Below are 13,468 nucleotides of genomic sequence, written 5' to 3' on the forward strand. Positions count from 1 at the left end.
ATATGGGTAAAGCTGCTGAAAGAAACAATACTAACCAAGAGAGAAACTAAATTTGGTAGCCCAGGTTACTCGTATGTGATTTAACTGTTCTATTTAATCTATAAAAAATAACTCCCTGAGTGTTGACCAGCTACTACTGTGGGTGGAGTGTGGACGGTGCCTGCCCTAAATATGTGATCCGCGAAGCATACATTTAAAAACACATTTTATAGGGACTTCCCTGGTGGTCCAGTGGCTAAGACTGTACTCCCAATGCAGGGGACCCGGGTTCGACCCCTGGTCAGAGAACTAGATCCCACATGCAGCAACTAAAAGCTCCTGCACGCTGCAACGAAGATCCCACGTGCTGCAACTAAGACCCAACACAGCCAAATAAATAAATAAATATTTTTAAACCCCCGCATTTTTATAATTAAAAAATAGGAATGGAAATATATATTTAGTGCTCACTTCGGCAGCACATTTACTAAAACTGGAACGATACAAAGAAGATTAGCATGGACCCCTGTGCAAGGATGACATGCAAATTCGTGAAGCGTTCCATATTTTTTGAGAGAGTGGCATGGACATATATACACTACCAAATATAAAATAGATAGCTAGTGGGAAGCCTCCGCATAGCACAGGGAGATCAGCCCGGTGCTTTGTGGCCACCTAGAGGGGTGGGATAGGGAGGGTGGGAGGGAGACACAAGAGGGAGGGGATATGGGGATATATGTATATGTATAGCTGATTCACTTTGTTATAAAGCAGAAACTAACACACCACTGTAAAGCAATTATACTCCAATGAAGATGTTTTTATAAAAAAAGAAATATATATATCTACACTCAGGAAGAATAACCCACGGGAGCTTATTTTCGTATTTGAATTCAAAATACCTTTAAAAGTTTAGTTTAACATAACAGTTCCAGGAATACCACAAGCATGTTCATGCTGGTAACTTTCTATCAGAAAAGATCAGAAAGAGAGGAGCCTGGTCGACAAAAGATCTTTAGAGAGGAAAAAAATGCATATGTTATTACAATTCTTTGAAGCTGAGACAGAGCAGTTCTTTATCTAAAACTTCTCAGCAATGTGAATATCTTCAGTAGGTGAAAAGGCATTCCCTAAACTTTCATGCCTGGAAATGCACTCCTCAGTTGCAAGAACTTGAAAGTTAGACAGTAAGGAAATTCCCAAGATCTAGCTGTTTTGGGGAAGAAAGTGTTTTACAAACAGGGACATTAAACACCTTGGCTAAAGTCGAAATGACACTGTCTAAAGCATACAGTCTATCACTGTGCTGAGTAATAATTACTCATTCATTTGTCTTGCTGGGAATACATCTGTGGCATTCAAATTCAAGGAGGCTGAATCCTCAGTACAGCCTGTTGTTCCGTTTTATATCTGGGTAGTTCATTTTGGGAGGAAGCTTGCACATAATGTATGATTAATAATCCCTTATTGAGAATATGTCCCGTAGAGCTGGTGACCCTCTTATAGGAAGACTTTGTTTGCAGTATCTAAAGGCTTAGGTCTTGGGCAAAATAATGGCCAGCTGTGGCTGATTGAGTTTCTCTTCTAGAACGTGGTGGTGATTATAACTCTAAAGTAAAGAGTTATGTTGGGGGACTTCCCTGGTGGATCCAGTGGCTAAGACTCTGCATTCCTAATACAGGGAGCCTGGGTTCGATTCCTGGTCAGGGATCTAGATCCCACATGCTGCAACTGAAGATCCTGTGTGCTGCAACTAAGACCCAGTGCAGCCAAATAAATAAATAAATAAATATATATATATATATATATATATATATATATATATATTTTTAAAAAGAGTTATGTAGGGAGGCTTTCTAATAATCAGCTTGTCACAGCCTTGCAGGTTCAGGCCATGAAGAGTTGAGGCACTAAATTCATTTCTTTTTCCTTCTATAACCACAATACCCAGGTCAGTTCTAACAAAAATAAGAACACAATTCTCATTCTGTATCCAAATTTCCCCAACTTTTCTCAAAGGCCCTGACAGCTGATTTTGGTTCCCAGGTGGGGTGTGATCAATGATCCCCTGTTGCCATTTCTCCATCTCGAACTGGTAACCCCTACAGCACTGCCCCCACCCCCGCCACCTGAATTACTTTAAATTGAAATTGTTATTGAGACCATTGTAGATTCACATGCTACATGTAAGAAATAATAGAGCTGCACTTTGCCCCATCTCCCCAGTGATAAGTAATATTTTACAATACTGTAGGATTCTATCCCAACCAGGATGCTGACATTGATACAACCCACTGAACTTATTTGGATTTTCCTAATTTAACTTGTACTCTTGTGTGTGTATATGTGTTTAGTTCTACACCTTCGTTCGTTTTTGAAAAATCATTTCAGCTAAAATGTATGGAGTACCTGCTATCTACCTGGCACTGTTCTAAGTTCTTTACATGTATAATCTCATCTAATACTCATGTACAAAATACTATATACTTAGCCCCATTTTACAGATGAGAGAGGCTAAATGACGTGGCAGTGGCAGAGCAGGGCCAATTCACTTTACCACCAGGCCACACATCTCTCATTACTACAGAGCACTTCTCGGTTACAGTATTCAGCCCTGTGGAGCTAGACTGTGTCCAGAGGGCCAGGAGCCTGGGAACACACTTCTTAAATAGCTATAAAAGTCAATGTCTCTTACAGGGGATTTTTAGGTGAAATTATTCTATCTGATACTATAATGGTAGATATAAGACATTACACGTTTGTCAAAACCCATAAAACTGTACAACACAAAAGTGAACCCTAAGTGAAGTACAGGTTTTAATAAATAATAACGTATCGGGGCTTCCCTGGTGGCACAGTGGTTAAGAATCTGCCTACTAATGCAGGGGACACAGGTTCAAGACCTGGTCCAGGAAGATCCCACACGCTGTGGAGCAACTAAGCCCGTGCACCACAACTACTGAGCCTGCGCTCCAGAGCCCACAAGCCACAACTACTGAGCCCACGTGCCACAACTACTGAAACCCATGTGCCCAGAGCTCGTGCTCCACAGCAAAAGAAGACACCACGATGAGAAGCCCGTGCGCCGCAACGAAGACCCAACACTGCCAAAAATAAATATAAATAAAATTTTAAAAATAATAGCGTATCAATATTGGTTCATCAATTGTAACAAATGTTCCACACTATTGCAATACGTTAATAACAAGGGAATGGGGGAAGGAAGAGAATGGGAACTCTGTACCTCTGCTCAATTTTTCTGTAAACCTAAACTAGCTCTAAAAAAAAATCTATTAATTTACAAAACAGAAATAGACCCACAGACATAGAAAACAAACTTATGGTTACCACAGGGGAAAGGGAGGGGTGGATAAATTAGGAGTTTGGGATTAAAATATACACACTACTAAAAAAAGAATATATATATGTGTGTATATATATACATACATACACACACACACACACACAAAATGAATCACTTTTCAGTACACCTGAAACTAACACAACATTGTAAATCAACTATATTTCAATTAACATTTTAAAAATAATAATCTATTAATTTTAAAAATATTTTTTAAAAAGTCAATGGTTCTTTCAGATGGACCTGACCACAAAGTAACTGAAAAAACTTTTATCTTTGGAAATCTCCAAACTGTGGTCACTGAGCATTTATATTTCGCCAGCTGCCTTACATTATCTGAAGTGGCAGGAATATAGTGACAAAGACTCAGGCACTTAGAGGGTGCCCTGGGGATGTGTGTGGCTTTTTTCCCCTTCCAAGGACCTCAGAGGCTGAGCAGAACGCCGGCAGACAGAGTAAAGTGCCTGTAATTCCCATCCATTCCTGGGCCCTGTGGAATTTGAACTTATGTTTACTGCGTTGTCACTTGGACATTGAATCTTAACTGTCAAAATATTCTTCAAGGCAGAGAGAGGAGTTCAGCATGGTATCCCCAAATGTCTTTTCCATACTCTTTTCGGCAGCTCTGAAAGAAAATGTTGCTACTACTCTCAACAATATTGTTTTTATGTTCCCATGGAAATTCACAAAGGGAATATTATATTTAATCTTTACCACAAGCAGAAATACTTATTTCTGATGGAAATAATATTAGACATGGAAATCATGGAAAATATTATCTAAACTTTTATATTGAGTAAGAAATCCATCCTGTACCTCTAGAGTATTGTACACCTAGAGCAATCAGGAAAATGGCCAATGACTACCCACTGTGGAAATTGTTCCTGTGACAAACATGCTATGCTCCCAGGCAAACTGTACCTCTACACACTATCATATAAAACCGGAGAGACAAATTAATCTTAGGAGCTATTTGGAGGAAGATATCTGAACATACCTCACCCTCCTCTGCCCCAAATCACAATCCAATATTAACTCATAATCTTTTTCATTGGCTTTGGTAATTGTACCCTTTGAAGACAATCTGTGAATATGCATATAGCCCTTAGGCACTTTAATTGCCATTTCATCCAATTAACAGATAATTAAAAATGCTTTGTGTGAGGACCTTTTCCCCTTTCCTTTTATCACCAAAGAGTGGAAGGATGAAGTGCAGGAAGCGGTCACAGCAATGGGAGACGTCAGATGTATCAAAATCAAACAGCCAACTTCCTCCCATCTCACTTTGTCACTTGAGCCTCGAGGTTTGGGTTTTAATGATGAGCTATTCTCCTTTAACGAGTCAATTTGTTCTTATGGGACTAGTCGTGAGATGTTCCCAGAGTTTCAGTATGTTGCTAGAGTCATCCTCACCGGGAGTGTCATGGACAGATTATTTTCAGAGCAAACAAGGACCAAATCATACTTACGGTTAAATTGGCGGCAAGGTCCATTTAATACTGCAACCAGTCTTTTCCACACTCATCAAGGGGAGGAAATGGGCATAGATAGCCTCAAGAAAAGGAACCTGACTAGATAGAATAACAAGTAACTATATATATATATATTTTTTTTTGCGGTACGTGGGCCTCTCACTGCTGTGGCCTCTCCCGCTGCGGAGCACAGGCTCCGGACGCGCAGGCCCAGCGGCCACGGCTCACGGGCCCACGAACCCGCGCCCCCCACATCCGCAGGCGGACTCCCAACCACTGCGCCACCAGGGAAGCCCAAGTAACTATATTTTAAGGGATTTTTTTTTTTTCCTATAACAACAAAGATGGGCTATCAAGTTAACCTACGATAATGAACAACTATCAAATCTCAACCTCCATCCAGGTTTATTTCTCATTCATGCAATGAGTCCAACATGGACCGGCAGAGGTCTCTGCTTCGTTTATTCTCTTGGGGCCCAGGATAATGGAGGCTTCTTGCTAACTCATTATCCCACTGTCACTGAAGTAGGGAAAAGAAGTGTGCCGTTGACACCACCAATTAAATGCTTCCACTTGGAATTGACACATGTCAATTCCACTCATATTTCATTGGCGGAAGCAAGTCACTGGCTAAGCTTAACTTCAAGGGGGCTGGAAATTGCAGTCTTAACAGGGACCCAGAAGGAGGAAAACCAGAATATTTGTGAGTAGATCTGCCTGTTCCCTGTGACTGACTCATAGGAGTTTAATAATACTGTGCAGTTTGATAATTTAGCATCTAGTGTTTTGATGCTATGTGAGTGACCCTGAAGGTCTATGATAAGATCTGTTGTCTTGCAGGAGGCAGATATTTAGCTAAAGAGTTAGCTCTGTGGTTCCCCACTTGTCACATTCACTGTAATTCAAGGAAAATGATTAAAAACTGTGTCTCTTATAAGCATACTTAGGTGTCCCTTATGAGAACTTTTTATTGTTTTAGGAATTAAGAAAGGCTTTGTCTTCCATTGAAGAGGTGGCATGTTTCCAGTTGGGAATTAATTAGAATCTGTTGACCCTGCAGAGAACTAGGTTATAAACTTTGAATTAGCCCCAAGAGTTAACCTTATTTTCTTATCTGCTTTTAACCTTGTTTTCCTCCTTTGTAATTAATTGTAAAGCAATGGTATTATATTTGTCCTTTTTATATACCACCTCAAGCTCTTTTGTGAAAGAGCTTGGATTGGAATTGGAAAAAAAAAACCTGTCACTTTGTTAAAAACAATCATTTTCCTGGTTGTGATGTTGTACTATAGTAATGCAAGATGTTACCACTGGGGGCAACTGAGTGAAGGATACACAGGGTTCCCGTGAATTATTTCTTACAACTGCATGTGAATCTGTAATTTTCTCAAAGTTTAAAATTTTTTTAAAAAATCTACAATAACCTCCCAAGATGGTTGACTGCTAGTGCTGGTGCTTTAAGTCTATTTAAAGGACTTGAAAATGTCAAGATTCTCTTTCAAACCAATAATTTAATGAAGAAATGCCCAATTTACCATACAATAAGATTCATTGTGGCAAAGACTTGAACCACATTCAAGGGATATTTCCATGAATTACTAATTTTAAAAAAAGACACAAGATTTATACATAAAGAAAGTGAGTACTCACTTTGTCTCTTTCTTTTCCTTCCTTCTTCCTTCCCTCCTTCCTTCCCTCTCTCCCTCCCTCCTATCTTTTTCTTTCTTTCTTCCTTCCTTCCTCTCTCTCTCCCTTCCTCTTTTTCTTTCTTTCTTTCCTTCTCTCTCTCTCTTACTTTTTTTCTTTTAAAAGATACAATTAAATCCCTCCTATTGCTAAAGACTATGGTAAGCAATTGGTAAGGAAGACAGAAAGGTGTCTGCCCACACGGTGTTTATGTTTTAAAGGAGGAGAGAGTAAAATTGCAACTGTGATACATGCTTAGAGGAAAACTAAGAGAGGGCTGAGATGACATAAGGGGAGTGAGGACCCACTGTAGACGAGGTGGCCATCTGAGGAGGCGGGGGAGGAGAAATAACTAGCACTGTGGAGAGCAGAGGAAGAGCACTCCAAGTGGAAGGAAAAGCATGTGTGAAAGGCCTGGGACAGAGATGGATCTGCATATTTTTGAGAACCCGGAAGGTGGTCAGTCTGGATGGAAGGTGGTTGGTAAGGCAAAAGCAAAGATGATGCTGGCAACGTTGTGGGCAGAGCAAAAGCCTAGTAACTCCAAGTGTTGTTACAGGTGATTGTCAGCTAGGACTGACATAATTACTGACGTGTTCTAAAGTAAACAAGTTTGTTGTTGAACTAATAAATCTTAAAGTAGTCATTCTTTGTCTCTCTCCTGTAGATACCACTACTGTTCCCGTATTCTTCCATATTCAGTTTCCAAAGAGAAAGCTAACAAACAAGGACGTTAAGCAATTACAAAATGGGAAAGAAAAGTTAGAATTAGTACTGTTGCAAGAGCCCTCCATATGTAAATAAAACACCGGCAACAGGAAAACTCCACTTGTTGACACACGTAGGACAAAATATAGGTATATTATGATTCTCAGCGTCAGCTCTTTCCACTGGGATGGACACTCTGCTCCTTGCCTTTTGTCCATCTGCCAAAAATTCTGATAAATGTATTTATAACTTATTTATTTTATTGTTAGATCTTAGGCTAAAATACAACAGACCTTGCAGAGATAACACTATGACTTGAATTTACGTTAAAGACTAAAAGACTATCTTGGAGAGAGGTTACCTCCTAGGTATAGGGAAGTAATGGCAATAGATGAGAGGATTAAATTAAAATATTGAGTGGATTAAACTTTAATGGTGATATTTTATTTATTAAAGTTGTGAGGTGGGTGCATAGTGATAAAAGTATTCATCTTTATAATGTTTTGGATTTTTGTATATATTCCTTAATACTTCCTTTATTAAAAGTAGATGATTACCTTCAGATTCTCTCCTAATTTTCAAGCAAATGAGCTCTTAAAAATAGAAAAATTAAAGGAGAGTGGAAGGATGGAAAGGATTGTGAAAAACACTGAGTCCACTAATGACAGATTTCTCAGACTTGAGGAAGCTTAGAGCAAGAAGAGACTTAAGGAGGAGTCAACTAATGGAAGTCCTTCCTTTTTTTTTTTTTTTTTTTTTTTTTTTTTTGTGGTACGCGGGCCTCTCACTGTTGTGGCCTCTCTCGTTGCGCAGCACAGGCTCCGGACGCGCAGGCTCAGCGGCCATGGCTCACGGGCCCAGCCGCTCCGCGGCATGTGGGATCTTCCCGGACCGGGGCACGAACCCGTGTCCCCTGCATCGGCAGGCGGACTCTCCACCACTGCGCCACCAGGGAAGCCCCTAAACTCACCTTTTTTTTTTTTTTTTTTTTTTTGTGGTACGCGGGCCTCTCACCGCCGCGGCCTCTCCCGTTGCGGAGCACAGGCTCCGGACGCGCAGGCTCAGCGGCCATGGCTCACGGGCCCAGCCGCTCCGCGGCATGTGGGATCCTCCCGGACCGGGGCATGAACCTGTGTCCCCTGCATCGGCAGGCGGACTCTCCACCACTGTGCCACCAGGGAAGCCCCTAAACTCACCTTTTTTTTTTTTGCGGTACGCGGGCCTCTCACCGTTGCGGCCTCTCCCGTTGCGGAGCACAGGCTCCGGACGCGCAGGCGCAGCGGCCACGGCTCACGGGCCCAGCCGCTCCGCAGCACGTGGGATCCTCCCGGACCGGGGCACGAACCCGTGTCCCCTGCATCGGCAGGCGGACTCTCAACCACTGCGCCACCAGGGAAGCCCGAGAGGGTTTTTAAAAAGACACAAAAGTTAAAGAGAAAAAAGAGGAGAGTTGGAGTTTCACCTAGAGAAGAATTATTGAACACTGAACACTAATATTCTATCATTTTCTCCAGTGGGTAGATGTCTGTCTGTAGATAGAATATGTATGAAAATGTCTTCATTTGGCGGCAAAAAGGATTTTAGACTTTAGAGAAAAAAAATTCCTAACACGTTAAACATAAGAATGATCTTCTAAAAGGGCCAGCTGTTTCTTCTGTCTGTGCTGGTTTAGGTGTAGTGCAGCCAATTTAAGAGTCATTTCTGGTCCGCAGTAGAGCAAGAAACATTCTTCTGGTAGGAGCTAAACCTAACAGACTTGCCTCTCAGCACCCTAATGTCAGGTTCTAAGAAACCTACTGCACTCAGAGCTGGGGAAGGAAAAGCCACTGGGACCCCTTGGGCCCAGCACTGCACCTGCACTACCTCACAAGCATACTCCAGTCCCTCAGGTTATTAGACAACAAACTGTCACTGGCAGGGAACTTACTCTGATATAAAAGGAAGCAGTTATCCAGGTTAGTGTTCCAAGAAAGTTAAGAACAGCTGCAACTTGCCTGGGAATCTTGTTTATCTTTTTAATTGTATATATATGCCCAGAGGCTCTCCAATGGCTCTAACATAAAGAATAAATGCTGTGTGGGAATTCAGTAATTAAGAGTCTCCTGTTGTTTCCTGTATGGTAATTTTCACGGAGACCACTATGATAATTTACTCACATGAGGCTGAGACAGAAAGGACGTGCCAGGAGAGAACTCAGAAGTGACTAGCAATTCAGGAAGTGCATTTCATAATCAAACCTGCACATATTGGGTTTTTTTTTTTTTTTTTTGCGGTACACGGGCCTCTCACTGTTGTGGCCTCTCCCGTTGCGGAGCACAGGCTCCAGACGCACAGGCTCAGCGGCCATGGCTCACGGGCCCAGCCGCTCCACGGCATGTGGGATCTTTCCGGACCGGGGCACGAACCCGTGTCCCCTGCATCGGCAGGCGGACTCTCAACCACTGCGCCACCAGGGAAGCCCACATGTTGGGTTTTGAGCAAACTCAGGACTACCTTGAGTACAGTGATGTAAAATCACTTCGACTTCAGAACAATTGCCTTTGTTGATAAAATTGATTCTTTCAGATGAATGTTTTTCTGGGAACTCCTTGGTGGTCCAGTGGTTAGGACTCTGCACTTTCACTGCTGAAGGCCTGGGTTCAGTCCCTGGTCGGAGAACTAAGATACCACAACCCTCGAGGTGCGGCAAAAAAATATAACAGTAATAATAATAATAATAATAATAATAATAAAGGGAAGAAAGAGATATAACCTAAACAAAATAAAGAATATCTATATAAAACCAACAGAATATATTTTTTAAAATAAACAAATAAATCTTTTTCTAACCTCGCAATAGTTTCTCAGTAGTACCTCCATTTGATGTTTGCTGAGAAGTATTTAGATCAGCGTTTTCAAATGTGAATGTGCAAATGAATTACCTTGTTAAAATGCAGATCCTGATTCAGTAAATCTGGGGAGGGGCCTGAGATTCTGCACTTCTAACAAGTGCCTAGGAGAGGCCCATGTTGTTCGTCTAGTAATGATGCTTTGGGTAGTGAGGTTTTAGATAACTTTGATACTCATCCAGTAGTTGTTGTTTTAGATTTTTAAAGACACTCTCTAAAAACAGTAAATTAAATTAAGCCCAAGCAACAGGAAGCTAAGATGATTTTCAAAGCTAAATGCTTATGTCTCTTTGGGCCAAGAATGAGCTCTTGCGAGTTGAGATCAAGAGCAAGCTGGCAGACAAAAACAGTGCCAGGCAAGATGCCACCTGATGGGGGAGATAGGGCTCAGCCTGAATTACCTTGTCCATGGGTTTTGGCAAACTCAGGTCTAATCAAGGTCATTTTCAATCATGAATGGTTACAGTCTGGTTGATGGGGTCCAGCAATAATCATAATCGAGCAATAGGCAGTGATTTTGTTCCAAAGGAGTCAATCTGGATGGAAACTGGATTAGTCTATGTCTAGGTAGGAAGAGACGATGTCCAGGCTTGAGGCAGTGGCTGGGCCCCCGTCAGATGGGCTGAGGCTGTGAGCAGGGTGATTCCTACAAAGAACTGTATCAGTGCAGAAATCCAGTCCATCAGGATGGATGGACATGCAGGTTGAGGGTTAGGGAGAGAGTGCAGTGGGATCCAGGAGCTCATCCAAGAGACACCAGATGCTGGGATTAGGACAGCAAAGCTAATTTCATGCTTCTGAATTTCTGCTGTTCATGTACTATCAGACCTGTTTCCAATTAACTCATGAATGAGGTGAGATTAAGTCTGCACATGAGATGTCATCAATACTTGGAGCTAAGTGGTGCTTCAAGAAAAAGCATGGAGCTGACCAATATTGTGTACCTCCTAAACGCTGAGCACAACACAGGGTGTTTACTACATACGACATAATCATATTTAATACATACTTGTCAATGTAGGCTGCATCTGTAAGGTAACACATGTCAGCTGCTGTGCACCATAGCACATTTTCTAGCACCACACGTGAGTATGTTCATGGAGTTTCTTTATCTTCTCTTATTTTACATCTTGAGTTTTGGTGCCCAGTTTTCTTTTTCCTGTGAGGTTTTGTTTCTGCTTATATGATTGTCATTGTTATTTGCCACTGTTTACAATTATATAATATGATTGATTATATAATAGGATTAAAGAATTTTGCTCTGAGAAGATAGGAGAATGAGGAAGATGTAATCCTTTGAAGAGTTATTGGTCAAGTGGGAGAGGCAACCGTTGACATAAAAAATTATAAGTTCTCATAGTCACCTAGATGACAGGGGAAGGATGACAGCAGAACCCTCTGTGGCCTTCATATGCTCAGCTGAATACTAGCCGTTCAAATCAGTGAATAGTCATGAGAATAACTGTTGAAGTGTGTCAGAATTATTGACATTAAAGAGAGTTTGCAGGGACTTTCCTGGAAGTCCGGTGGTTAAGACTCCAAGCTTCCACCGCTGGAAACACACGTTCAATCACTGGTTGGGGAACTAAGATCCTGCATGTTGCTCAGCACAGCCAAAAAAAAAAAAAAAAGAGAGAGTTTGCATTAAACTGGGGTGGAGGACTACTCTTGCAGAAAATGCAAACATTAACCTCATGTTTATGACAAAAGCCAGCCCAAGAAAAATACCATTTCTTCTCATAGGAAATATGAAATCACCTTCTCGTGTGACAAAAACCAAACTGATGAGGAGCTATTTTGGATGTTCTCTGTCCCCATCCCTTAACCTCACTTGGCTTCTTATTGCCTTTAAATTGCCTTGTCAAATATCACTGGAGAAGCAGACCGATTGGTTCTCTTTACTCAGGAGTTTACAAAGACTGTCTTGCAAAATATAACTTCAACATATGGGGAAGGTAGGTAAATAAAAGTCCAGACAACTACAAAGATGATTCCTAAATTGAGTGTGGTAGTGAGAGCATCAGTAAGTATGGGGTTGGACCTAGCGGCCGTGCTGTGTGAGGTCAGCAGGGTCCAGATGACTCCATGATGACCCTTGTAGCCTAGTGGGTCTGTGAAACTGATTTCTGCCACCAAGATGACTGCTCACCTGACAAAATAACCCCATCCCTTAATTACACCAAAAAGGGAGTTCTTACCATCTACTTTCGGCCACATTGCATTCTAAGGACATTGATTCAGGCAAGAAACACTAAGCTAACAGTATTTTATGGGGTATTTCATGACCCAACACTAAAAAATATTTTCCTCACTGATGCCTGAAATTTCACTGGTGAGGTCTGCCTTCATTTAGTCAGTTCGGGGTGTATAACGTAGCTAGTCCTGGAATTCTGAACAAACTATCACCGGTGCCTGATGCAATGAACAATTTTCTGAAAGCTAGGCATGCCTTAGGTAAGATACCAGAGTCAAAAGGAGATAATATAGCACATGATTCTCTTCCTTAGAAGAGGGAACCATAAGTCAGTGTTAAGAATGTTGTTCATTGTTGTACTAGTCAGGGTTCTATAGAGAAACAGAACCAATGTATACAGAAACTATATAATATTTATGTACAATATATAACATTATAATATATAACATGACTTAAGGCCTTCAAATGATTGGATGTGGTCCACCCACATTAGGGAGAATAATCTGCTTAACTCAAACTCTACTGATTTAAACATTAATCACAGACTTCCCTGGCGGTCCAGTGGTTCAGACTCGGCACTTCCAGTGCAGGGGGTGTGGGTTCAATCCCTGGTCAGGGAACTAAGATCCCACATGCCACATGCCACGGCCAAAAAGAAAAAACAATGTTAATCGCATTAAAAAAATACCGTTTGCACAGCAACATCTAGGCTAGTGTTTCACCAAACAACTGGACACCGTAGCCTGGTCAAACGGGCACATGAAATTAACCATCATGGTTATATTCATGTGGAGCATGAAACAGTTTGTATTTCTAAAAACTGAAAACACCTGATTACTTCCCAATCATTTTACCACCCACTGCTTAACGGCTTTTATCTCCAGGCTTGAGCAGATTACACATTTCTAACTCACCTTATGCAGGAAGGGGAGCTAGCTGATGCCACTTTTCCTGTGGCAAGTATTTGCACCCTGGTTCTAGGACGTTTCACCACCCCCACCAGGCCTAGAGGGAGGGGCTGATCCCAGTTTCTTCAAACCAGCATATGGCGAAGTATCTATTAGCCCCTCTGTCTTTGTGTTCACTCTCTCGTGTTTAATCAAATCTCATCAGCTTTACACATGAACTGTTGTAAGCGCCTTACAATATTAACTCATTAATCTTTGTTAACACATGAGGT

General features: G+C 41.5%; 1 non-coding gene across 1 annotated transcript; it reads left to right on the forward strand.

The window, feature by feature from the left end:
• The first annotated feature begins 442 nt into the window (after window positions 1-442).
• Window positions 443-550, forward strand: LOC131767566 (U6 spliceosomal RNA). The gene has a single exon (XR_009338770.1). It is a non-coding gene; the product is annotated as a U6 spliceosomal RNA (small nuclear RNA).
• Window positions 551-13,468: the final 12,918 nt, after the last annotated feature.

The sequence above is a fragment of the Kogia breviceps genome, chromosome 12 (genome assembly GCF_026419965.1).
Source record: "Kogia breviceps isolate mKogBre1 chromosome 12, mKogBre1 haplotype 1, whole genome shotgun sequence".
Classification (NCBI taxonomy): Eukaryota; Metazoa; Chordata; class Mammalia; order Artiodactyla; family Physeteridae; genus Kogia; species Kogia breviceps.